General features: G+C 38.3%; 1 protein-coding gene across 2 annotated transcripts in view; it reads right to left on the reverse strand.

Moving 5' to 3' along the window:
• Positions 1–27243, reverse strand: part of SERTAD2 (SERTA domain containing 2) — a 482135-nt gene that overhangs the window by 340902 nt on the left and 113990 nt on the right. The window contains exon 1 of one of the 2 annotated variants that reach the window (XM_044055691.1): positions 20825–20876. The exons of the other annotated variant lie outside the window; for it this stretch is intronic. The gene's annotated coding sequence lies outside the window, so the exon portion shown is untranslated. Of the gene's footprint in view, positions 1–20824; positions 20877–27243 lie in introns of those variants that run through there. 2 annotated transcript variants of the gene reach the window in all.

The following is a 27243-nucleotide window of genomic DNA, read 5'->3' on the forward strand; positions in this document are numbered from 1 at the left end:
TAATCAGTATTTGAAGCCATAGAAAGCTGTAGAAATGGCAATTCTGAAAACAAGCTCCAAAATGGGGACAGCCAAGGCTTCTGTATTAGTTCATTTCCCATACACATGGATGCACTTTTAGAGAGAATGATAAACAATCGGCCACCTAGGTTGGATGTCATAAGAGAAAAGGCATATGAAGAAGAGTTCTAAATGACTTGAAAGAAGATGAAGGATCATTAACAGCTCTCCCCCTGAACAGAATAATCTCTATGTTCTCAAATTCTGTCAAGAGATGGAAGTTGCTGAATGTGGAGCCCATCTCATTTTGCCACACTCCCTGAATTCACTCTTACTTCCTTAGTGCAGGAACTGGGGTACCAGAAGCTATATGTTTGATAACCAGCACTGTGTAAGGTTGGCATGTGATCTGGCAATGTATATCAGAGGTAACTAAGCATCATAAAAGATCAGTCTCTGACATCAAAATTATCTGCTGCCCTGTGCTCTTACTTACCCACTCAGGCATTCACCACAATGTATTCATCACATTTTCAAAGTATGGTGTGAGGATATGAATGCCCTTAATATGGGGGAAGTACAGCCTGTGGGAATGGACTCAATGCTTAACAATGAGTAGCCCACTACTCAAGGGACAATAAATAAGGCAATCCCCAGAACGGAAATTAGAGCCCAAAACACATACCAGGGACTCATGGGCCTACTCACTCACTCACTCACTCACTCACTCACTCACTCACTCACTCACTCACTCACTCACTCACTCACCAATTCAGTCTACAAAACAGATGCCACCATTGAAGTAGTGAATCCAGAAGAGAATCCAGGCCTTTTGTCCAAGAACCTAAGATCTGTAACCTCTGCCTTTTCTTCTCCTGCCAGACAACCTAGGATAATCCCTCTATCCCCTTTGATGTGGGTGGCTTCCATTAACACTAGGTGATGGGTACTGATGAATAGTTAAAGTTTTTTTTTCTGTAATGGCAGGTCAAAGGGTTATATCATTGGCAACAGTGACATCTGTCGATGTGATTGAGAGTAAAAAAAGTGATAGCATCTGTGATGGTCCGGATGATCTACACTTTTCAAGAATTGAACTACATGAATTTTCTAAATGTTTTACTACACTTAACAGAAAATAGACTCAGTGAACTTCAATTCACATATTTTCTGTCATCAAAAACAGGTTAATCAAAATACCCTAAAAAGCAGCACAAATACTCCAAAACCTCCAAACTCCACTACCATCCACACATCAGCTACAAAGATGTAATATAACAACAAGTTATGTTATATAATGCTAAGAAAACGAAACAGTAGTCAAACACTTCCTTTCTTCCCCTTTATCATTCCAGTGGCAAGAATTTAGAATAGCTTAATCTCAGTTTGCTGAATTCAACCAATTAACATTCGGTGATTTCATACACGTTAAACTAATTGTCTCCTGTTTCTAACTGAAATACAGGAGATCCAAACTGCAACAATGGCTAGAAAGGAGCGAGAACTAAAATGAACAACTGCCTTAACCATTGTGCTCGGACATTTTACATGATTCAAAGAAGGCATGCCATTATCATACCCAACAGTTTTAAAACAGCAATATGACAAGCCAATTGACAGACGTACAAGCATGCGACATCCATTTCAAAGCTCCTTTACAAATAAGATGACTGTACCTTTTTTTTTGTAATATAATTTTTATTACAATTTCCAATAAACAATACAGATACAGATAAAAGAAGAAAAATTGGCTTTCACTTAACATTAGTTACATGCTGTCAAATACAGTCAATAGTAAACTTCAAGATATATGTGCTACATTGCTAGAAGAATAATTACGATTGATCATGAGATCATAAAAGGCAGTGTTTGAAGTTACACATCCTAAATTATCTCACAAAAAGGATGTACCCATATGTCTAGGCCTTTTTAGTTAACTATATACACTATATACACTCAGTTGTCACTTATAAAAGATGTCCTACATAGAGTTACTAGGTATTAATACTACCAGTAAGGTTAGAAGGTATGCTCGTGCATGGCTTTTATATCTCTTAGGGAATTAGTTGGATATTTACAATCCTCGTCTGGTGAAGTTAAAGCGGTTGGTATAACGTATTTAGTAGGAGACTATTAAATGAGGAAGAGAGAGAAAAAAATGTTGTAGATAGATAAGGGCCTAGTTAAGAGCTTCTACAAGGTTACCCCAATATTTCTGGAAATACTTTATTTTCTTTTGACTTATTGTACTTAATTTGCTCGCAAGAACATATTTAGTAGCAATGGTTTTAAACTCTTTCCAGGATGTTTTTGTTCTATCTAGCCAGTTGAGTGCTCTATAGGTTTTGAGTATAGCGCACAGTGTTACAATAATATGTTTGGACTCAAAGTTATAGCAACTGAGAAAGATATTCAAAATTGCCATTTCCCATGAAAGGGTGGATTTCATGCAGCCCATTTTCTCAAGTTATGCCCTCAAAGAACACCACAATTTGTAGATATTTTTGCAGGACCAGAATATATGTAAAGTATCGGCTGTTGAATTAGAGCAAGTGGGGCAGAAGGGTGAGATATTGGGATTAATTTTACTCAGAAATAGAGGCGTATGATAATCATTGTTATTTATCATAAACTGAGTATAAATTTTTGAAGCGAGTTAGTTTTAGCGTTATGTCAATCGCCTCAAGCTTTTGATCAACAGATATTTCCTTGTTTTGACTCTCCCAGTACTTGGAATAAAGGATTTTGTCATGGTGTTTTATTTTGGTTATTAAATTGTAAATGTTTGATAACATTTTACTCCTTAACGTGAGCTGAACTGTTAATTGTTGATAAAGTTGAATATCTAATGGCGTTACTTTGACCTTATCTGTAAACAGAGTTACTAGGTATAATATTTGTTTAGCAATGATGTAATATTTTTTGTTGACTGTCAAAGATGTTATGATAGATTCAAATGGGAAGTCTTTGATTTAAAAAAAGTCCCAAACTATACAGTTCTTGATGAGAGGAAATTTGTCTAGGTTTAACATATTGTTGTTTAGTTTGAAGTTGGGATTTAAGTAAATTGGTTGAGCCATAATTAAGGAGTTTTTTTTTTAATTTAGTGATGTTGTGAGCTTTTGAAAATAAAGTATTTTTCATTAATGTAGGATGAATCTTAAAATCTTTGAGAGGTTTAGTATTAAGGGAAATGATGACTTTTGGGTTGAGCTTGGATGCAATTAGGTAAGAATGGTATATTTTTATCCACAGGGGATGCCAAACTTTATTTGAAGGTTCAAAGTTAATTATGTGTGTAATACGACTGGCATTTATTATATTGTAATATGTTTGGAAGTCAGGAAGGCTCATACCTCCTTTTTCTTTGGGGAGGGTTAGTCTGGAGTAGCTGATCCTAATGTTCTTGGGGTACCATATAAATTTCCCTAGTGTAATTTCCACTTTCGTGAAGAAACTGTTTGGAATATTCTGGTTGATGGCATAAAAATGGAAAAGAATTTTAGGGAGGATGTTCATTTTTATAATTGCTGTCTTAGAAAGTAGGGGGAGATTTAGGTTTTTCCATCTTGTAAGATCTTCCTTGACTTTAGACCACATTTTATAAAGATTATTTTTAATCCCCCACCATGCCCCAGGATTCCCACTCCTCTTTTCTTGATGTACTGGAAATTATTAGGGTTCAACCAAACACCCTAATAATGGGCGACTTCAACTACCCAACCATTAACTGGGAAAACTACTTGTCTACCAACTCCTTAGCTCAACGCTTTCTGGAATTCATAAACTCCAATGCCCTGGATCAACTTATCTACACCCCCACCAGGGGCAACAATATCCTAGACCTAGTTATTACCAACATGAGTGACCAGTGTTCCACATCTGAAGTCAATTCCTTGTTGGTCCGATCCGACCATAAGCTAATCACCCTTTATATCCACATCACGCCCCCACCCCCCATTAAGGAAACCATGTTAAACAAATTCTCTAAAGCCAAATTCATGCTTCTTAAGGCAGAAGTGGTGAACTTCATGACACCCATGCAGATGGACAATACAGTTACAACTGCTGAATCCTACACAAATGCACTCTATAAGCACTTACACGAGTGCATGGATTGTGCTATCCCAAACAGAACCAAGACATTATCCTCCAAAAAAAGGAATCCAATCTGGTGGTCCCCTGCCATAAATAAACTGTACAACAGAAGGAAGAAACTGTTGCAAAAGAGAGTAAAATCCCATGAGTGAGGAGCTCCCTGGTCAGCCTCAGTAAGAAGCTGAGATCCCTTATAAGATCCTCCAAAGCTAGCTATGAAAACAAAATTGCCACTAATTCTAAGGACAACCACAAAGCATTCTATAGCTATGTCAAGAATCTCGATGGCAACACCCAGTTCTGCACAAAGGCATGAAAATTACAGAACCAACTGATATTGCCAACATCCTGGCAGATAGTTTCAGTGCTAACTTTACCCCCCCCCTCACCCCCTAAAGGGCCCATATCTATACAGGAAGAATGCAGAGTCCCTGTAATCACAACTACGCAGGTAAAAGCTGCACTCTCTAAAGCCAAAAACACAGCATCCATGGGACCGGACAACATCCCAGGCTGTGTTTTACACGAACTTCAGAACGAACTGGCTCACCACTTAAGTACCATGTTCAATAATAGCCTCGCATCAGGCTTTGTGCCCACTGAATGGCGCACAGCAACAGTTATCCCACTCCACAAAGGGGGAGCCACCACTGATCCTGGGAACTATCGACCTATTAGCCTGATGAGCCTGGTCTGCAAGGCCATGGAACGTATCATGGAACTCATAAACAAAGACATTGGTAACCTCCAAACTCTGGATCGCATGCAGTTCGGGTTTGTGAAAGGCAGATCATGCCTCCTGAACCTGATCGACTTCTTTGAGGCAGTCACCAAAGCCGTAGATGAGGGTAAGGTGGTTCACATAGCCTATCATGACCTCGCCAAGGCTTTTGTCACCATCCCCCATTCTGGAATTATAGCTAAACTCACTAAACTAGGTATAAATTCTTACGTCACAAGATGGGTTGCCAACTGGCTCACTGACAGAACCCACATTGTGAAAGTTTCAGACTCCAAATATGACCTCAAAGCAGTGACAAGTGGAGTACCACATGGTTCCGTCATGTGACCTCTCCTGTTTGGTATCTACTTCTCTGAAGTACAGGCTAACACAGAATGCCTCTGGCTAATGAAGTTCACAGATGACTGCAAACTAGGAGCCATAGTCAAGTCCCCAAATGATGTGGACATCCTACAGAAGGGTCTCGCTGAGACAGATGCCTGGTGTCAGAGCCATGGCCTCAAGATCAATGCCAAAAAGTGCAGTGTCAGCCCTTTTGGTAAAAACTCTGTACCCATGAACTACCACATATCTACTTAACACCGAATGTGTGATAAGAAACCTTGGGACCCAGGTGGACAGTATTCTCTCCTTTAATAGTCACATCGGCACAGTAGTCAGGAAGTCCTTCTACATGGCACACCTTATCATAAAAGGGTTCTCATCCAGGAAAAAAGAGGTCATTGTTCCCCTCTACTCAACACTCATTAAACCCATTATAGGGTACAATGCCCCTTTCGGAATGTACAGCACAAGACATCTGCAGCAGCTGGAAAGGCTTCAGAAGTACCTCACAAAGAGGATTACTGGCCTCAAACAAATGCCCTACACTGACCACCTCAAAAAACTCCAGCTTTACTCCATAGCATATTGCCTACTCCGAGGTGATCTCTGCCTAACATATAAAGCTATGTCAAACCCAGAGCTGTTGGACATGCTACACCTAAAGAAATCCCAATCCTTCTGAGCTACATGCTCTAGGGACCTAAACTTTGTCACCACAATAAACAGGACATGCTGGAGGGATAGACTCCTGTCCCAGAGACTTCCCATACTCTGAAACAGGCTACCCATCTATTTTAAGCAAAGTTCTTCATTAACACTCTTCAAGAAAAATCTTGATGAGTGGATGGCAAATAGGAAATGCACCCTGGGGATCACTTCTGTGTCTCTGCTCAACAGTGGCACAGGAAAATAACTTTCTTGGGTGGCGTAAGCCAGGGAACCTTGTTGGCTAGGCTTACATAGGCCCTTGGGCCGATAGCCTAGTACCTACCTATGAACCTATGAATTAGTTCCTGTTGGGGGTGAGTGAAAGTAATACCCAAATATTGGAGTGAATAATTTACTTTGATCTTTGTTTTTGGTATGAAGAATTGTTTGTGTACAAGGGGATTTAATGGGTAAATTATTGATTTGTTTGGATTAATAGCATAATTTGAGATTAGTAAAAATTTATCAATGGTGCTTAAGATCTTTTCTAGGTCTGTCAATGGAAATTCAAAATAAATATTTAAATCATCTGCAAAGGCAGTATATTTCACTAGAACTTTAGAGATGTAGACAGAGTGTTGAAATGTTTTTTGACTTAATTTCAGGAGAAGGACTTCAAGATAAAGGTTGAATAAGTAAGGTGAGAGCGGACAACCCTGCCTTGTGCCGTTGATTATTTGAATTAGGTTTGATTTCTTTTTATTTATGTTTAGTATGGTAGTTGCCTTGCTATATAGGGTTCTGACCATATTAATATAGTCATCAGGAAAGGCAAAGTGCTTCATAATCTTGAAAAGAAAGTGTAAGATGACCCTATCAAAGGCTTTTTGAGCATCTACTGAGTGTGGATATTTGAGGGATTTGTCATTCATTGACATGTTGGTTATGGCTTCTATGGTCAGTGTGTTATCCTAAACATGTCTATTATTCATAAACCCTAACTGATCATGAGATATAATGTGAGGTAGTATTTTATTTAGTCTGTAAGCGAGTATTGATGACAGAATTTTTATATCTAGATTGATTAGAGCAATTGGACGATAGTCATTTGGGCTGAAGTTATTGGCGTTGGGTTTTTGTATAAAAATAGTTTTGGAATGATTTATGTATAAATCAGAAATGCCAAATTATATTATATAATTGTAGACTTTAAGTAAAAGAGGGGCTAAAAGTTGCTTGAAGAATTTATAAAATTCCACTACATATCAGTCTGGACCTGGGGCTTTTCCTGGTTTCAGTTTATTTATGACTAAGAGGATTTCATCAGTAGATATTGGTGTCTTAAGAGAATATCTTTGGGTGTCATTTAATTTTGGGAATTGCAAGGCATCCAAGAAGATATCAGTGGAGACATGTCCAGCAAGTTATTGAGTTCCATAGACCTCTTGATACAACTCTTCCAAGACATGAATGATTTCCTTATCAGAGAAGAAAGACTTGCCATTATGGTTAATTTGTTTTATCCTAGTGGGTGGAGGTTTGATATTGATTATCCTGGCCAGTAATGTAGAAGGGGTTTGAGTCCATTCAGCACATCTGTGAAGGAGTCTTGAGTTCCGTAAGACAGTACTGTTTTAGATGGACTTCATGTAATTGTTTTTGTAAGGAGATCATCTGTTTTTCTACATCTATGGAATACTTAGTTTGCAGTTCTAGTTCTAGTCTTTTTAGTCCAGATTCTAATGTCGATATATGCGACTTAACTTGTTTTTTGATTAGGGATGCTTTTTGAATTAGAATCCCTCTGCGTGTAGCCTTAGCTGCAGCCTACTGGATGTCTTGAGGAATGTCTGGATTGTCTAAGGAATTTGTTGTGTGGGATAGGAATTCCTGAACTTCTTGACAAAGATTCTTATTAACTAAGCTAACTGCTAGCTAACTGTCTGCCATTACGCTTTAGCTATCAGTTCGGGAGCTCAAACTCAGCACCTCACTTGTTTTGTTGGCAAACACCAAAACTGTAACTGTTACTCCCAACAATGAAATGATTTCATTGATTCTAAAAGTTGCTTGAAGAATTTTATAAAATTCTACATATATTATCAGACCCTGGGGCTTTTTTCCTGGTAGTTTTTTTTATGACTAAGAGGATTTCATCAGTAGATATTGGTCCTGATGACTTCAAAGACATGAATGATTTCCTTATCAGAGAAGAAAGACTTAGAAGATTTGAATTGAAGGTCCAATTTGATAGGATCTGGCCACAAGAGTTTGATCTACTTGCACTTATTTTAAGGTTGACTTTGGCATGGCCAGATAGATTTCTAGGGTCGCTGCTGTAATTTATTTCATAATTTAAAAAAAGTGCTGAGATTAGGAAGAAGTCTAACCTAGACCATGATTTATGGTTTGTTTGTTTGTGTCTTTCGGCTTTTCCCGGTTAGGGGTCGCCACAGCAGAACTCCGGTCCGCTAATGATTGGCAGTATATTTTTATGTGCTGGCTTGCCGTGGTATGCTGACAAAAATGTATATTTACTAATTAAAGGGTCCTCTCTGAACGATTCAAATGGATCGCATAGATTAAAGTCATCTATTAAATTGCTTAAGAGGGTAGTAAGGCCTGCAGGTTGTTTGTTATCCTTGCATGTCCTATCCAGTTCAGGTCTGTTACTCATGTTCCAGTCCCCACCTAAATCAGTAGATGATTTTGAAAATTTTCTAAAAGTGTACAAATTTCATATAAGAAAGAGGACTGGTACATGCAAGGACTGTAAACATTTAGAATTAGGATATCTTTATTGCAGAAGGGAATACAGCATGTTAGGTAGCACCACCTTCCATTAGGATCACACCCACTTGCTATTAATGAACCTTTAAAAAAGTTTTATCTTTAGAAGACATGCAGTTCCCTGCAGCTATTATTTGTTTAATCCATTTCTTTCTGGCATCCTTCTCTCATTGTTCTTTCGTCATATGAGTTTCCTGAATGAGAGTTACCTCGAAATTGGATTTGTAGGTTAAGTGCAACACTAGGTTCTTTTTCCTATTATTTTGTAGACCCTTAACATTCCATGATTCCAGCGATACCATTAGGGAGTTGTTTTGGGAATCAAATAATTATTAATAGAGTTAGAAAGGATGAATAGAGAAGATATGTTTGAGCTATAGAGGAATATAAAACCAAGGTACCAATATTTAAGGGCATTTTTAGATCGGTCAGATAAACAGTGTTAGTGAGAGAAAGTGACAACCTACCCTTTCAGACCTCCCCCATGTGCATATCCACATCCTACTACTATCTGAAAGAGGTAATGGAATACTATTTACAGTTCTAACTATTATACAAAAAACTTCTATCGTTCCAAGATCCATCTGACTATAAGCACAAAAACGTCCTGCTCAGTGTTAACGTTAAACTGATTATATAAGAATATAAACAGTTACTTGTAACTAGCTAGATAAGGTGGATATCATAAGCCTCATAGTGTTGGTGGGGGTGACAATTTGAGGTGGATTTTAGAGCTGTCATATATAATACTAGAAAATCACTTTTACAATACAAAGTGGATGACACCTTCATTTAAAGCACATAGTAGACAAGTGTACCATTACAGTTCCTAAATGGGCAATTTATTGTATTAATTGCTAGACACTACTATTAGATATTAGTATTAGATATTAGTAGATATACTATCTACTGTTCCAGAGTGAATAAAGCCTGTGGATCCTAGTGAAAAGGTTCAGCAAAATACAGTGAAAGCTGAATAATATACTGTACACAGATTATTAGGGTATAGGACAGGTTTAAGCATTTTAAATTTGTAAAGGCAGTACTAAAACCATTTGCATAAAGAAAGGTTATTATGACATGTCCAAGTTATGGTTGCTTGGGAGAAAAAACAAAAGAGAAGGATCCAGGGGTGATTATAAATCTTTCAACAACACTATTTACACAATGCTTTATAAGCTGTTCAGTTTCCAAATTGTCGTTACATTTGAAACAGACAATGTATAAGTGCTATAGTCACAAAGACAGCAAGAGGATAACTAATTTTTACTTCAGCTACATGTATCTGCCCTTTTAGGATTAAGGTGAATATTTTCATATAACTGTATCTTAAAACACTTTTTCCATTATAAAGCATTGTGCTTATGCATGCGGGTGTGCGTGTGTTTATGTTTGTGCATGTATGAGTTTGTGTGTGTGTGTGTGCATCTGTATGTATGTATGTATGTATGTATGTATATATATATATATATATATATATATATATATATATATATTTATAGATACACATACATACTTACATAAATATATGCCTATACAATTAAATATATCAAGTGTGTAGGTAAAAATGGGGTGAAGGGGGACAGCCGTTCCAGGTCCAGGTAAGGGCACATGGTTATCAGTTACTGGAAGGTTTACAGTGTTACATAAACATCTTTTTTCTTGCTGACATTCATGAAATGAGCAACAGTATTTCTTTTGTAGACTGAACTAAGACACTAAAGAGCTTTGTGTTAAAAATAAGCTATAGCAGGCTTAAAAATAAAATCGGACTTTCAATTAAATTAGGATGTTACATCAAGCCTACTTTGGATATTCAGTTACAAGTGTTGTACAATACCTTGGATGTCACATACAGGGCAAAAAAAAACAGAAGAGCCTTCCTGTGATTTGCTGTGGCTGTTGTGTGTGTGTCAGTGTTAGGTGTGTCACAACTTTCAGAGATGCAGTATATACTTTTGCCTTTAACTACTGTAGGAGGTGGAGGCAGGTAAGGTTCCATGCACTACAAAGAATTACAATCTGGTCTCTCCAGTCATGTCCCAACCCATGTGCTCTCGGCATGAATGTCAACATTCTCCTCTTGGGTTTCACTCTTGAGGTGCATACCTCTCAAATGTCCAGATTTTTGCAAAATGTCCAGATTTTTGCTTCATATTTTTATCCTGTTACTCATAAAGAATTGTATTTTTTCTGGCAAATTATTGAGTAATGACGTTCAGAAAATAATGACAGACATTTAACAGTCAGACGTCATAATCTTCAGAAAATTCATTCTAATGTAAAACCTCTTATTCTATTAACTTTCTAAGTTTGTAAAAGCAATATTTAAAAATTGTCCCTACTTTTGGGTCTTTGACCCCCCCCCCCACATTATTTATGGTTTTGTCCAGAATTCTTGCTCTAAGAGGTTGAGAGCTGTGTCGAGGTGAATTTCTTGACATCCATGTCTCAAGTGCACAACAAGTTGGTCACGACTGGAGAGCCCACCACAATCTTCTACATATAGTGCGATCACAAAGACAGAATAACTAGACCAGAGATCCTCTGTGTACCATATAACTGCAAATTAAGGCGATCATCTCCAACTTCCATTGGACAAAACTAATCTGCAGTTATGTCAAAGTTCAATCAGCCACTTTTTATTTTCTGCACATTGATCTGCAGCTGGCTGAAAATTGTCTCTATACCCATTCCCAGTTGCAAAGTGCACATTATCTGAAAAACAAAGTTAAATCCAGAAAGATACATGAAAACATAGCAAATAGTTTATAATGGCACAGTTGCTAGGATGGCATTCTGAAGACATGGGTTTGATTCCCAGGAGGGCGCATTTATTTTCCTACCTAAAGCAATTCTTCATTTCAAAAATCTGGATGAGTGCTTTGCTATAACAGCTATTTTCTTCTATTCGGACTTCTGTGGTGCGCGAATGTAAAATGAGGCTGCCGGGCTCTTGGTAAACTGTCTTCTTTAGAGGATCTTTCGCTCTTCTTCTTCTTCTGTTTTTTGAATCCCTCCATTTCTTGCTCCTTCAATTCGATTGATTGGACCGAGCTGGCCTTGTATGAAGCAAAGCGCATAGAGTGTTTGTAAACCTTACCCTCAGTGGTCTTATTCTTCCTGGTAGATAAACCGGAAGTTAATTGTAAGGTCAAGGGGCATTAAACGACCACATGGTTTGGCTGCTTGGCCTGCAAATAGAATGCTGAGATGGAGAGAAATGAAAAGGGACTTTTACCTGAGGTAATTATCATAACGTTGACTTTAAGGTTTAAGCGTAATTATCAGAGTTACTACAAAGCTGTGGCATATTCTCTTTTTTTTATTTTCATCCACTTGGCGTAAAACAGCATCTAGACCTTTGAAGCTTGCATCTGCTTCATAATTTGGATCGTTTTTGATTTATTCAGGATCAGGTCTGTTTTTTTTTTTTTTATTCCTAAGTAGTTGGCAGTTCTCCAAATGCTTTGGTGAAGACAGATTTAGCTTCGTGGAGATTCTTGATAAAGTAGTAGACACTATTATGTTGAAAGGAGAGAATCGCTGGGTACTTCATTTGGAAATGAATGTTTTTATTTATCAGGTATGTGCAGAAGGGTGATAGGATTTGTCTAGACTGCTTTATAGGAATGGTAAATCTTGGGCAATTGTAATTTTATTGCCTTTCCAGGTTATGAACTTTTTTTTTTTTTTGCAGACAATATGATAGATTGAGCATGTGAAGCGTTTAATAATCTTGCGTAGACTTGTCTAGCAGTATCCTGACTTTCTCTAAGCCCGATGTATTTTCTCATTTGTGATCGACTGTGATAGTTCCTTATTTTCCATGATAAGATCAAGGATTTCCTTTGCAATGTTAGAAAGTTGTGGCTGTTCAAACATCTCTGGTATACCTCTGATGAATGCATCGTTACGTCTTGCTCTTGCTTCAAGATCCAATATTTTTTGTTGCATGTCTTTTATGGAAATTTCATTTGTGGAAATGGCTTTTTGTAGCTCCTGTAGTTTTATCTCATTGTCCATAATTTTTGCTTCATTTTGGTCCAGTCTGGATATGATTTGATCCAAGTTGTTTCCAAATGAGGTTAGCTTTGTAGGAAAAGCTTGGATTTCGGACTGAAGTGTAGTTAATGTTGCTTTGAGTTCCTCCATGGAAAAGGGCTGATCAGATTTAGTTTTCTGGGATTGTTTAAGAACTTCTGACTGTGTTTTAGATGTTTTTTGTCTTTTTGTGGAGATTTCTTTCTCTGGGGATGATATTAATGATGGTCTAGTCTTCGAAGATTGTGATTCCATTTGTTCCATTTTGATAGGTCTTTTGTTTATTTGCTTGTGTTGAATCTTTGCAATGCTGTCAGGCCCGAGCACATGTAGCTGGATTCACCACTACACTACTGCTGGAGAAAGGAATTGGACAACCTTTCGATGCTTCAAATCCAAACATTATACAACAGGTAGGTGAAAGTAAGGTTACCCTGACTTATAACATCTTTTTTTGTAAGTTTTGATGCAGCGGTAATAAGTGATTTGAGTAGATTAAAAGATACTACTGAGAGCTTACTAAAGTTAGTGCTTCCTAGTTAGCGGCCATCTTGAACTCCCCATTGCTGTACCTCAAAGTTTGTAAATATTTCTTCATTATATTCCTAGTCTGAAAAGGAATGAGGAAAGGTAGTGTGTGGCTAAGCTTGTGTGTATAAGGCAGACAAGCAGTAGGAACTCTAAGATGTACAAGCATGCCTGCGAAGTGCTATCCCCTATAAGTATTTTTTATGGTAACATGCCACCTTAGTTTGTATTACCGCACTTAGACTAATTATAATGGATACTGTGTGATTAATGCATTCAGTTGTGCTTCTAGTTTATGAATTCAGTGCCGTGTTCACCTGTATTTCTTTATTCACTGCTATAAATAATATATGGAGAACTTTTCTGATGCTCATCATTAATCTCTACAGTCTACATAGCAAAATATAATTAAAATTACTGAAAAATTAATATTTCAGTGCAAATTATGCGCAGAGTGCCATGGTGGAGTGTGCCATCCTATGTTATACTGCACAACGTAGGATCTGTTTGTTTCAAAGTACATGCCAGCTGTACTAAACAACTGGCAATGTACAGATGGCCACAGGATATTTATTTACTGCTGTAGGTTTAAATAAATGAGCCTTTCTATGACTCTACTGTATATGATCATACTATAAGAACAGGATGGGTAACAACTGGTTAGATCATTGTGCTGAATTCTGACAGAGTACCAAGGTAGGCCGTAACTAACATCAATGTCACTCAGCAGATTCAAGGTACTATGGAAGCATTACAAAGCAGCAATGGCTGAAGTGAATTGCATCACACAGGTGTAAAGCATGCCAAATAGCTTAATATATAAAAACAATACGGTAGAGTGCAACACATATTATCAGAGCAGTGTGGAAATATTAATCAACTAAGACTCATCTCCTTAGAGCAAACAGTACCATTTCTAAAGTATTAGAACTCTAAATGCAAATCACACACCAAAGATGTATTTTTTTTATTTTCATCTGTTAACTGGGTAAGTTAACTGGTCCAAATAGCTGAGACAAACACACAGCTGGAAACAAACAGTGACTAACATATTACACACAGTATGGATTCTGTTACAGAGCTACAAACATGTATAGAAAAAACAGCATACAGGTTCATAGGTCGCTACCAGACTAATGACCAGAAGAGCCCTTACAAGCCTAGATGTACACCTCACTTCAAACCATTTGTGTCCCGAATATCATAGGTGTCAATAGGGGGAGGGGGGGTGGCATGTTAGTAGGGAGGTAACCAAGGATTTGTAGGTGGGGTGCTAATTAGGATAATACATTTTTTTTACTGATGGCCTCTGTCCATAAGGGACATGGGAGGCCAGACTTGGGTAAATTTACAATTTCCCATCCAGATGTCAAGGTTTCAGCTGAAGAGGAGCAATGATGGACTCTGTATTACATGGACTGGAAGCCTCTTCCATAGTGTGAGGATCCTTTGATTACCGTATCTGTCTCTCCAATAAACTCTGTTTATGTCATAAGTGAAGTTCAGATCCCTGGCTCTGCTGTTTCTGGTGTTGTTTGTTTTGCACATTTGCAGCAGATCCATCAGGGCTGAATCTAAGGAAGTCCTTTAAGCCACCAAAGATCCCCTCTCAGCAGCATGTAGGAGACTGAACACACAGAGAGAGCCTTTAGGCAATCAGTGTAAGACAGGGTATTTGTGTCCTGAATTTTTCCGATGAGAAACCTTTGTGAGAGTTCCAAATGTTGCAAGTGTCTGGTTAGATACATGCCAAAGGGGGTAATGTATTCAATGCCAGATCCCAGTAGTGAGGTACTATAATTTCCTTGGACAAGGATGCCATACCCTTACCTACAAGTTAGGCAACACAGAATGACTTTCTTTCTATCATAGCTACATGTTAGTCAAAGGCCAGATTGCTGTCTACATATGTTCTCAGATTGCTTACTACTGGGTCGACTCTTACGAATGTTCATCAGTGGCATAATTAACTTGGGTTGATAGTTTCACATAGAAAATTATGATGCACTTTTTAGCACTGAGTTTTAAGCCATGGCTTTGGCACCAGTCTGGCTGTATACCACATTCTGTGGGACTTGAATATTTTCATTTAGCATTATTAAAACTTACCAATTTAGACAGCAGGTTTATTAAACTCCTTCTAGATCTAATGGAAGTGATACTAAACAATAATTTCATTTTCTTTGAAGGAGAGTGCTTTAGACCACTTAAGTGAGTGGCCATGGGTGTGGCCTATTCCCAGGTATATGCCAATCTAGATATGTATAGCTGGGAACAATAATGCATTTTGAATTCATCCTTCAGTGCAAACTGGAAATGTTATTCCAAGTACCTGGATGATATGTTAATTTTCTGGACATGCTCCCCTGAAATTATCGTGGCCTTTGTTTTTTATATTAATAACAACACAGAGTTTTTAAAGTTCACACATCAAATGGGTTACAATACTGTGGACTATTTGGATGTGATGATAAATAAAACATTAGCACAAATAGTTTTGAAATGACTATATTCAGAAAACCAACTTTTTCAAATTCTTATCTATATTTTCACAGTAGTCATCCATTCCATATTAAGAAAAACTTTAAAGCCCCAGTTAGTCACAGCAGCAAAGATTGCTCTAATTTAGATTTAGAGTAGAACTTAACACCATCTACAATATGATTTGAAGAGAGGCTATCCTGCTACATTATTAATTAATACAGAGAAAGAAGTCCGCAGGGGTTGTTGTATGAAATGTTACCCAATAAAAACACACAGCAACCTGTACTGACCAATTTTAATATCACTGACATGGAAAATGCAGATACCACTATGAAAAACTTCTCAGAGGCAGTATTAATTGAATGCAACAATCAAAATTACTTTGTTAAAAACATAGTTAAAAGCAACTGGAGTATTTTTAAGCCGGATGAGGTAATTTACAGTAAAGTGGGTGAAAACCTTAACATTATTTATAAAATGGGGTGTAACAGTTAAACACTTTCTGAACACCAGCAATCTTCTAATCAGAACAAAAATTACTGAACAACAAAATGTGGCTCATCTAATCAATGCGGTTATATACTGGAAACACCTAAGGTTATGTTAGCATGGTATATGAATACTGAGATCCCTTTGGTCAAAGGCCATTGTCTCACCAAGGGTGTGCTCTACCATGCGAAGTGCAAGAAATGTCCTGCTTTTATGTAGGCAAAACTGAATGTGCTCTTTGCAAAAGAATATATCAACACAATTATGACATCAGAAATAAAAACGTGAAAAATGAATCATAGGATCATAGGAAGTTACTTGGCTATTGACCCTGAAGCTCCTACAAGCCTAGCCAAGAATTTAGTCCATGTTCCAACAAGTCAGCACCCTATGCCACTGTCCAGCAGGGACATAGGTGGAATCCCAGGGGTGTATTTTCTGTTTTCCATCCAGTTATCCAGGTTGTGCTTAAAAAGGTTTAATGAGGTACTCTGCTTTATTTTTACTTATTTTACATTTGTTGACCGGGAATGTTCGACTGGATACATGTCCATTTTCAGCAGAGGCCTGAGGAGAAAAGCTCCAAAGGAAGTTACACAAACATCTTTACAAAGTACACATGTTGAGAGGGAGTCTGTTCCACAAAAGGGAGAGTCTTTGGGACACAAATCTGTCCTGCCAACAAGTCCTATTGATGTCACAGACCAAGTTGAGTTTGTGCGTGCAGGTTACTCAAGTGGAGCTTGACTTGCGGATATGCAGCAGTCCCATCAGGGCAGGGTCTGAGATTGCTTTGTATGCCAGACAGAGGTCATCTCTGAGGAGTCTGTAGGAGACTGAGTAGAGGGACAGGGCTTTTAGCCTATCTGTGTAGGATAGATGTTTGAGGCTCTGGATTCTCAGGATGAGGAATCTCTGTGGTCTCTCCAGCTGCTGCATGTGCTTTGACAGATACATGCCAAAAGGGGCACTGTATTCAATAATCAGTCTTATAAGAGAAGAATACAGGGATGTTATGACCACCTTGTCCCTGGATGAGCTACTCTTACTAATGAGGTGGGCCATGTAGAAAGCTTTCTGTACAGTGGAGGCAATATGGTGGTCAAAAGTCAGTTTGATATCAACCTGGGTTCCCAAGTCCCTCACGACTGACTGCATGCTTTGTGCCTTATTATCAATGTGATAATTTGTTGGGACGTCATTCGCCTCAAAAAGGATGATGATGCATTTTTTGGCATTCAGTTTGAGGCCATGTTTCTGGCACCAGTCATTTGTTTGGGTGAGTCCCTCTTGGAGGATGTCCACATCACTACGGGAATTGATGACAGCACCCAGCTTGCAGTCATCTGCAAACTTAGTCAGCCATAGCCCACTAGATTTGGCCTGCACCTCTCAGAAGGATATCCCAAACAGCAGAGGCCCCAAGACTGATCCCTGGGGTACACCGCTTGTTACGGGTATACTACTTGAGGTGGCTTCCCCTATTTTGACTAGGTGGGTTCTGTCAGTCAGCTGTTTGCTACCCATCTGGTAACATATGGATTGATGCCTAGTTGAGAGAGTTTATCTATTATATGTGAGTGGGGAATAGTAATGAAGGCCTTGGCCAGGTCAATGTAGGCGGTGTGCACCATCTTCCCTTCATATATGGCCATGGTGACTGCCTCAAAGAAGTTGACCAAATTTAACAGGCATGACCTCCCCTTGACAAAACCAAATTGTGTGGGATCAAGTGTCTGGAGGTTGCCAATGTCCTTGTTAATGAAGTCCATGATAATCCTCTCCATGGCCTTACAGATCAGGCTAGTTAGGCTGATGGGTCTGTAATTTCCTGGATCTATGGATGCTTCACCTTTGTGCAAAGGGATGACAGTAGCTGTCCTCCACTTGGCTGGGACGAAGCTGGCTTTGGTTGAATAGGGTGTCTAATGGTGCTGAAAGTTCCTGCCTGAGTTCATGTAGGATGCAGCCTGGGATGTTATCGGGTCCCATGGAGGCTGTATTTTTTGCCTTTGAGAGAGCAGTGATAACCTGCTCCCTAGAGATAAGGGGAGGGGGACAGGTACTGGGGATGTCCTGTTTTACTGATGGGGGGGGGGGCAGAGGAGTAAAGTTTTCACTGAACCTGTTTGCCATCAGGTTGGCTGTATCTACAGGGTTTGTGTAAGTGGTGTCCTTGACCACAAGTTCTGAGCAGATTTGGGTGCTTCCCTTGAGATTGCAGACATATGTGAAGAAAGCCTTATGACTGCCTTTAGTAGACATGGCCAATTTGGACTCAAGGTTTGCTTTGGAGGATTTCACTAGTGCTCTTATTTACTTATTCAGGCTAAGGAAAGATTGCTTCCAATTAGGCATCTGCTCCTTCTTGGTCCTGGACAGCAATTTATATCCTTTTATTATAGAGTTTATTTATTGTAGATGTCCACCAGACAGGTTTACTCTTCCTTGAGGAGGATGATTTAGTCATGTCTGGTATTCCTGATTCCATGCAGCTATGTAAATGCTCATACAGTACTTTGGTGTAAGTTTGGACATATGTGTCAGTTTCTGTGGAAGGGGACGGGTCTGTGAAGCTGTTTATACCATCCCTTAGGAGGCTGTAATCAGCTCTGGAGAAGTTTGTTTGTTTGACCCTAGCTTGGGTGGAGGGTCAGGGGAGATGGTGACTTCGAAAGTGACTGCTTTGTGGTCAGATCTTACCAGGGATGATGACACTGTAGGGATACTGCAATGGCTACTCATGTTGATTAATACAAAGTCCAAGACATTTTCACCTCTTATGGGGGTGTCGACCAATTGGTCCAAGGCATTTGCATTGACAAAATCAAGGAATCTCTGGGCATTTGTGTTTTGGCATGAGTATTTCTTCTAATCTATGGCTGGACAGTTAAAGTCACCCAGGATCAGGGTAAAGGGTTGAATCTTGACAGATTCAAAGAGGTTTATATATAAGCACTGCCTGACTTACACCAAACTTAATACATTTTTTATTTGGTATTTTAGAAATAGTCACCATGGGCGAGATGGGAAGTAACTGGGAAAGTTTTACTGAATGCAAAGAACTAAAATGGCAGTTGAAATTAAATGGTGGGAATTTTTCTGGGACTTAACGAACACATTTCCATTATCCCTGCTTTTAGACTTAAGAATGCTAAGCAATGAAAATGTTATTTTAGAATTTAGGACATATTGTTATATTTTTGCAAATTTTCATTTATATAATATTGTATATGCATTAGTACAGATTTGTTTTTAGCCTTGCTACACAGTACATGATTGTTGTTGTGGTAACCTTATTGAGATTGGGTCAATCTAACATGTATTAAATTTGGTGTAAGTCAGGCAGTGCTTATATATAAACCTCTTTGAATCTGTCAAGATTCAACCCTTTACCCTGATCCTGGGTGACTTTAACTGTCCAGCCATAGATTCGAAGAAATACTCATGCCAAAACACAAATGACAGACTTTAATAATTGGCTGATTTTGTCAATGCAAATGCCTTGGACCAACTGGTCGACACCCCCATAAGAGGTGAAAATGTCTTGGACTTTGTATTAATCAACATGAGTAGCCATTGCAGTATCCCTACAGTGTCATCATCCCTGGTAAGATCTGACCACAAAGCAGTCACTTTCGAAGTCACCACAGAAACTACCTAAACAGAGGTATTGCAGCCTCTGTTTAAGGTGAACCTTAGCATGTGGAATTATTAATGCATGCTTGAAACTTTATTGTGTGGCATTTGTGATGAAGATAAGGTCGTATATGCGTATAAGGGGTTTACATAGCACCTAAGCCTCGACTTAAACAATTTGGGTTGGATAATATGGAAACTTAGGTGAAATGTTAATATTGTTCAGAACTCTGTAAAGTACTCACAATGGCACTCTTGAATAAAGAAAAAGAAACTTAGGTCATAAAAGGACTAAAACATACAAATCAAACATATACAACTACCAATAACCACAAATAAATATAAGATGTTAACATACGTTTATCATATGAACTGAAATCACTGAGCTACAGTAATAGCCAAACCTGGATATACAGAACCTACAGCAACTGCATCAAATTCAGCTATAAATGCAAAATCATATAACAGTTACTCTGAGAAAATATAAAAGAAAAGCTAAGAGGGAAGTCCAAAAGCAAAAATCCTTGCAAGCCAAAAAGCAAAAGGTCAGTTGTCCAAATCCTAACAAAGCATGCCAGGAGAACATTAATATGTTTTACATAAACACGGACTGATACAGGAAAATTTATTGTATGACCCCAAATGCCAAACAACAGTAATCTGCATCAGTGACAGATACCTGTAGCACAGATATGTGGCATTCAGACCATTAACAACACACATGACCGCTAAGACCACAAAAAGAATAACTATATACTAGCTAACATAAATGTGTAAGGAATCACAAACATCAGCAATATTACACCATAATGCAATGAGGAAGAGCATTAGTGTCCACCCAGCTGCCACTTGAACAAGCTGGTATTCACAATAACATGATGTGCACAGTCCAATTAAATGAAATGTCTAAAAAAAGTGACACTATTAACTTTTACAAACCACATGAGAAGACACTGCAAACACTAACCCATGTAGACAGTACAGCAGAATGCAACAAAGACACCTGACTCCAAGATATATCTATGCCAAGTCACTTACCCAGTAATGCTGCCATCATATTTGTGTGCCACCAATGATGCTGTATCTATACATAGAATTTCAACTGCATCTGCATAAAGTACACACATGCAACACGGTTATTAACATTAATGAATTTTGTTGTATGAGCATTATATTCATCGAATAATGTAGTCTAGGCATAATATAAACAAACCATCTCAAAACTAGAGATAGACAGTTACATGTAACACCTGTCCTACTAACTACAGAGTGTCATGCAAATTATGTAGCGATAGTGTCAGTATTATGAGCAAATAATGCTCATTGATGCACAGCTCATGAAATATGCCTCTGACCATGAAAACTAAATCCATATGAGCAATGAACTGGAATTACAATCACTAATATAAGAAATGTTTGTGTCAACAACTCTCAAAACTGTATCTCTTAATACTATCAATCATCTGACATACAGATTTGTGTTGGAATATTTGCCAAAACCAAACCACACTGCTGCAAGGAATATACATTAGATTTCAACATCTGCAGACGAGTAACAGTGATGCCACAGACACCAGTGACCCCATTAAAAAAAAACAAGCATTAGATTATGCTAAATGCTGACTCACACTGGACTTGTATTGGAACATTAATAGTTAAAATATGTGAAGACAACGTATAGAATTTTGTTTTTGATAAAACAATAAATACACTGCTTTCACAGGTGCTAGCAAACCATCATGACTGATTTGCATGCTTCAAAGCAAAAAGTATAATCAAAGAGAAATAGTGTATGCAATTTTGCTCTTGATAAAAAAGTTCTTATCACTGTATTCACAAACACTGACAGAAGCATAAGCAGGCAACTGAAACTGATTTTACCTAAGACAACAGGAAGTAACCCTTGTAGGTTCGGCAAGTGCACAGCCCCAAAATACTGACAAGTAAATTCAAAAACCACAGGCCAGCACTCAGTATGGTAGAAAATGTCCTCTATTTATTGAAACATGTCCATCAAGGCAAAAAACAGACCGGTTTTGACATGAAACTTACTAAACCTTCATCAGTATAAATAGAAAATACATTTACCATGCCCTTTTATACAACATGTATTATGGAAGAGCCCTACTGATTGGTTGGCTATAATTTCTCATTAAGCCCAGGTGGAAATAAACCACCCAGTTTGATGATCTATGCCTTTTCTTTATTATTAAGTGCATTGTGCCAACCAGGTTTATTAACCTTATCCCCAATGATTCTACCAATAATGATAAACCTGAAATTCGCTGTGGTGTGTACCAAAGTATGTGTGTAGAGTGCATTAGTGGATTTTTCCAGTCTAATATCACTCATATGTTGTGATATTCATAGTCTGGTTGATCGAGAGGTTTGTCCTATATAAAAGGCTGAGCAGGAACATGTGGCTAAGTATATAACGCAATCCATGCCACAGTTTGCCAAAAATTTAATATCAAAAACAGTTCCTGTGTTTTTGCTGGTGAAATGTTTGGACTTAACCATCCTTGAACAGTGTACGCAATGTTCACATGGTATGTACCCATGTAAAAAATCCCCTGTTATTGTACATTGAAATTTAGGACTGATCGAAGGGAAAGCCGTCTTATACTGGCTGAAGTGGGACCCCAGGGTTTTACCCCTATGAAAGGCATATGTCTTGTATAATCTCCGATAGCCTATGGTCAGCTAACAGTATGTTCCAGTTTCTGTTAACACTATTCAACAGTATATTGATGTTCCGTCCGTAAGTTGTCACTAATCTAATTTCTGAATGAGTGGGGCATGGTTTGTCTTTGTAGACCAATAAATCCTTCCTATCCACCATAGCGGCCCAATTGCTTGCTGTCAAGATAGTGCCAATTGGATAACCTCTAGCCTTGAACCTGTTGGTAAGGTCCTGTTTAAAATCTTCATATCTATCACGATTGGAACAAATCCATTTAATATGGAGGAATTGCAATTTAGGGATGTTGCGTGTGATGTGTGGAGGGTGAAAACTAGAAGCATGTAGAAGGGAGTTATACTGTGGATATTTACGATGTATCTGAGTATCCAAGGTGTCGTCCGTATTATTCGTGACTACCACATCCAAAAAAAATTATTTATTCCTTATGATAATTGGCTGTGAATTGTATGCCCCACTTGTTGACATTCAGGTATTCAACAAACGCATTCAAGTATACGTCATCAGCCCTCCAGACCATCCAACAATCATCAAGGAAACGTCTCTATATGTTAGTTTCATTAAGATAGATATGTGTTGGATCGTAAATATGTTGTTCCTCTAAATAGACCATGAAGAGGTCAGCATAAACGGGAGCAAAAGAAGCACCCATGGCCGTGCCCTGGTCTGTACATTGAAGTGGCAATATCATCCCTTATAAGTGATTTGGATTTATATTCTGGTGGATGGATTGTTAACATTTGGACATCTAATTGTTTGAGGTTGTAAACTGGGTTACCATTTGTTGAGCTTATTTTTGTTTGGGATTAAATTGTTTACTCCACTGTTGAATGTGACATAGTTTCTTTATATTTTACATGGACAGATTAAGAACTTAGCGTCTTCATCTTTTGGAGCCTAGATTTGGAATAACATCAGATACATGGACCGAAAGAATTGAAAATATAGATCTCAGCCATTATATAGCAGCCTGCAACATCATCTTATATAAGTGATTTGGATTTATACTCTGGTGGATGGATTAATAACATTTGGACACCTAACTGTTTGAAATCGTGAATTGGGGGACCATTCATTGGGCTTATTTCTACATTTGGTTTGTTTGGGACTAATTTACTCTACTCCATTGTTGATTGGAAAGCTGTTTCTTTATACATGGACAGATCAACAACTTGGTGGTTTCACCTTTTGGGGCCTGGATTTGATATTATATATTGATAATTGAATATTGAATACATGGACCGAACGAACTGGAAACATAAATTGTGGCCATTACATAGCAGCCTGTTGGCCTATTGTTCATGGTGACATTAACACTGAATTATTCTAACACATTCTGATTTTTGTTGTAACTATTTATACATGCTCTTATTAAGGGGCTTTGAAGGTCTATTTTTTGATTTTGTGGTTTATGGGGTTGGCATCATAGAGATTGAGTTAGGTAGTTCATTTCATCTAGGAGGGTGTTACGGCATTTATCTATCAGTTCATTCAACGATTGTTCTTCGAATATTCATATTTTTTTTATATTTTTTTTTCTAGGGACCCCAGTTTGTGATTGTCATCATGTATATGGGAACGGACATATAAATGTTTACAATTATTAACATTTTTTTTTAACTATTTTGTTATTAGTTGGATGTTTGAGATTAGGGATGGTTGTATTTCTTCCACATAGTATGTGTTAAGTTTGGGTATATCAATCACATATGCTCCGGTTATTTGGGGCATTTTTGTATTAGGTCTGCACTACATTTTTCACATAAATTAGATGTATGAGGGACGCAGTGGTGCAGATTGATATTCATTGGTGAGTTGCCCTTAACAGATTATTTGGTGGATGCAAGGACTATAATAGTTCCCCTCCTTTTTTGATTTGGTTACTATTAGGAGTTATTTCCTCCATAAAATATCGGGGAACATAGCCATGCATGGAGTTAATGGCATGATGTACTCGCCATTGGACGGACTCATTTAACTGATGTATTTGGGTCACTACATGCACTGGCTATTATTGTCCCTCTTATTCTCCTTGTTTTTGGGGGGATTTAAGTTATTGTGGGGAGTTAGGACTGCATACAAATATTTTTTAATTCGGACTGTGAGGTTGAAAAGAATATATATATATATATATATATATATATATATATATATATATATATATATATATATATATATATATATATATATATATATATATATATATTTCTGGCTACACATCTATGTGGTTGGAGCTATACTATCCTGTATCTCAAATGGTTGAGTGTATTTAGTCACAATTGTGGTTCTTGGTGACACCCTCACATTATTCTGCTTATCACCAGTTTGTAGTTTTCATTCAGTACCATCTAATCTTGTCCACTTTTATTGTTAGGTTTATGTTTGTTGGGGCGGTCTGTTATATGTAGGACAATGGATCTGAATCAGCTCCTAAAGGGATTGTCAGCAGATAGGGACAATTTGGGTGTGTTTGGTCTTGGACCTAGGGGTCCCACAAATGAAACAGGGGATTCTTCTAAACCTGAGAATACATGCATGGAAGTCTTTCAGAGACTAAGTGCATGAGATCATTACCCCAACCAGCGTCTGGCATTTAGGCTTATCAAACCAAGGGGATTGCCCTGAGAGGGTTAAGAGTATGTTTCCAACCGTCAGTGGCACATATTGATTATGATTTAGCTCAGCAATGGGCTTCTTCAAAACAAAAGGCTTCAATGAGCTTTGTTGACGTGCTTACTACTACAACTAAAGGACAGGAAAATGCAGAAGTTTCATAGGGATAAAGGTAACTATAAGAGGGGTAAACCCTTTGGTTTACACAAAAATGTTAAATTTGGGGAGCAAATCTGCTAAGCAAAAGAGACCTAGGTCCATTGTTAAAAAATCTAGAAGTTCACATTGTGGCACATCAGGGGAGGATTTGTCCTCCATCACAGACACAGATTCACAAAACACTACAGTATCCCTGGTCTCCAAACACAGAAATTTTGACATCCCTTTAGGGGCAGGACACACAGGGGAGGGAGAAAACATCACAAAAGTCAGCAATGTGGAAACACTACTCCAAATCATGACACAGAAATAGAATCTTTTGCTAATGTGCTTAACATCTCATCTATATCCTTAACACAGTCTGAATTGCAAGTACTTAATAAAGGGTTAAACTTTGTACCTGGCTTCTTTGTCTCTGAAGACTCTTTGGCACAGCATGTTATGGCATTTTGTCGTGTACTTAATCTCAGACTATTTTCTGATACACCAACTACTAAGCAGGTTGGTCACACATTCAAATTTAGCAAATCCACTTTTGTGCCCCCTATGCACCACTCTGTCCACATGTTTCTTAACATTGTTCTCAAAGATCTACACTTCCACTTTCGTGAAACAGGGATAATGGCCAATAAGCTCTCAAAGATGGAACAACCGGTAATATCCAATTTACAGCATAACAAGCATTTGGCCATTCTACCAGCTGACAAGCGTGGTGCTGTTGTTGTGATGGATTGGGACAAATATGCTGAAGCCTAAAGACAATTGAGTGACGGGAGGTATTACATGCACGTGTTCCTTGATCCTGGCCCCAGATTCAAACATCAAATAGACCAGTTTCTTCGGTCAGCTAGGGAGGGGGGCATCATTTCAGATTCGGTGCTGCACCATTTGACAGTGGTTGACCCCAGGCATCAATATTTATATCTCCTACCAAAAATACATAAAAATTTACATGATCCCCCAGGCAGACCAATTGTGTCTGGTTGGGGCTCCCTTACGGAACCCTTATCACAATTTCTGACTGAGCACCTAAAACCTCTTTTGAAATGGGTCCGGGCTCGCATTCAGGACACAACCGAGTTTTTATGAATCATCTCTGATATGCAATTGGAGCCAGGTTGGTTGCTAAGTACTCTGGATGTGTCATCTCTGTATACCAACATCCCCCATTGGGCTGGTTTACGGGCTCTGGAATATTGGCTATGTTGAGCTGAATTATACCCACCAGAGTTTAATACTTCTTTCATTTGCCTTGGTGAACAGGTACTCACCAAGAATACCTTTTATTACCAGGGTAAATGTTTTTGGCAGGTCCAGGGAATGGCTATGGGAGCTTTTTTTCCTCTCATTTATGCTGACCTCTTCATGGCCTATTTAGAGGAACAACTTATTTACGATAAAACACATAATAGCTATCATAATGAAACTGACATATGGACATGTTTCCTTGACGAATGTTGGATGGTCTGGAGGGTTGATGAGGTGTACTTGAAGGAGTTTGTTGAATACCTGAATGGCAACAAGTGGGGCATACAATTCACAGCCAGTTATCATAAGGAACAAATAATTCTTTTGGATGTGGTAGTCATGAGGAATACGGACAACACCTTGGATACTCAGGTACATCGTAAACATCCACAGTATAACTCCCTTCTACATGCTTCTAGTTTTCACCCTCCACACATCACACGCAATATCCCCAAATCACAGTTCCTCCATATTAAAAGGATTTGTTCCAGTCCTGATAGATATGAAGATTTTAAACAGGACCTTGCCAACAGGTTCAAGGCTAGAGGTTATCCAAATGGCACTATCTTGACAGCAAGCAGTTGGGCTGCTATGGTGGATAGGAAAGATTTATTGGTCTACAAAGACAAACCACGCCCCAGTCATTCAGACATTAGATTAGTGACAACTTATGGACGGAACATCAATATACTATTGGATAGTGTTAACAGAAACTGGAACATACTGTTAGCTGACC

The sequence above is a fragment of the Protopterus annectens genome, chromosome 1.part2, assembly GCF_019279795.1.
Source record: "Protopterus annectens isolate FY-2018-M chromosome 1.part2, PAN1.0, whole genome shotgun sequence".
NCBI lineage: Eukaryota > Metazoa > Chordata > Ceratodontiformes > Protopteridae > Protopterus > Protopterus annectens.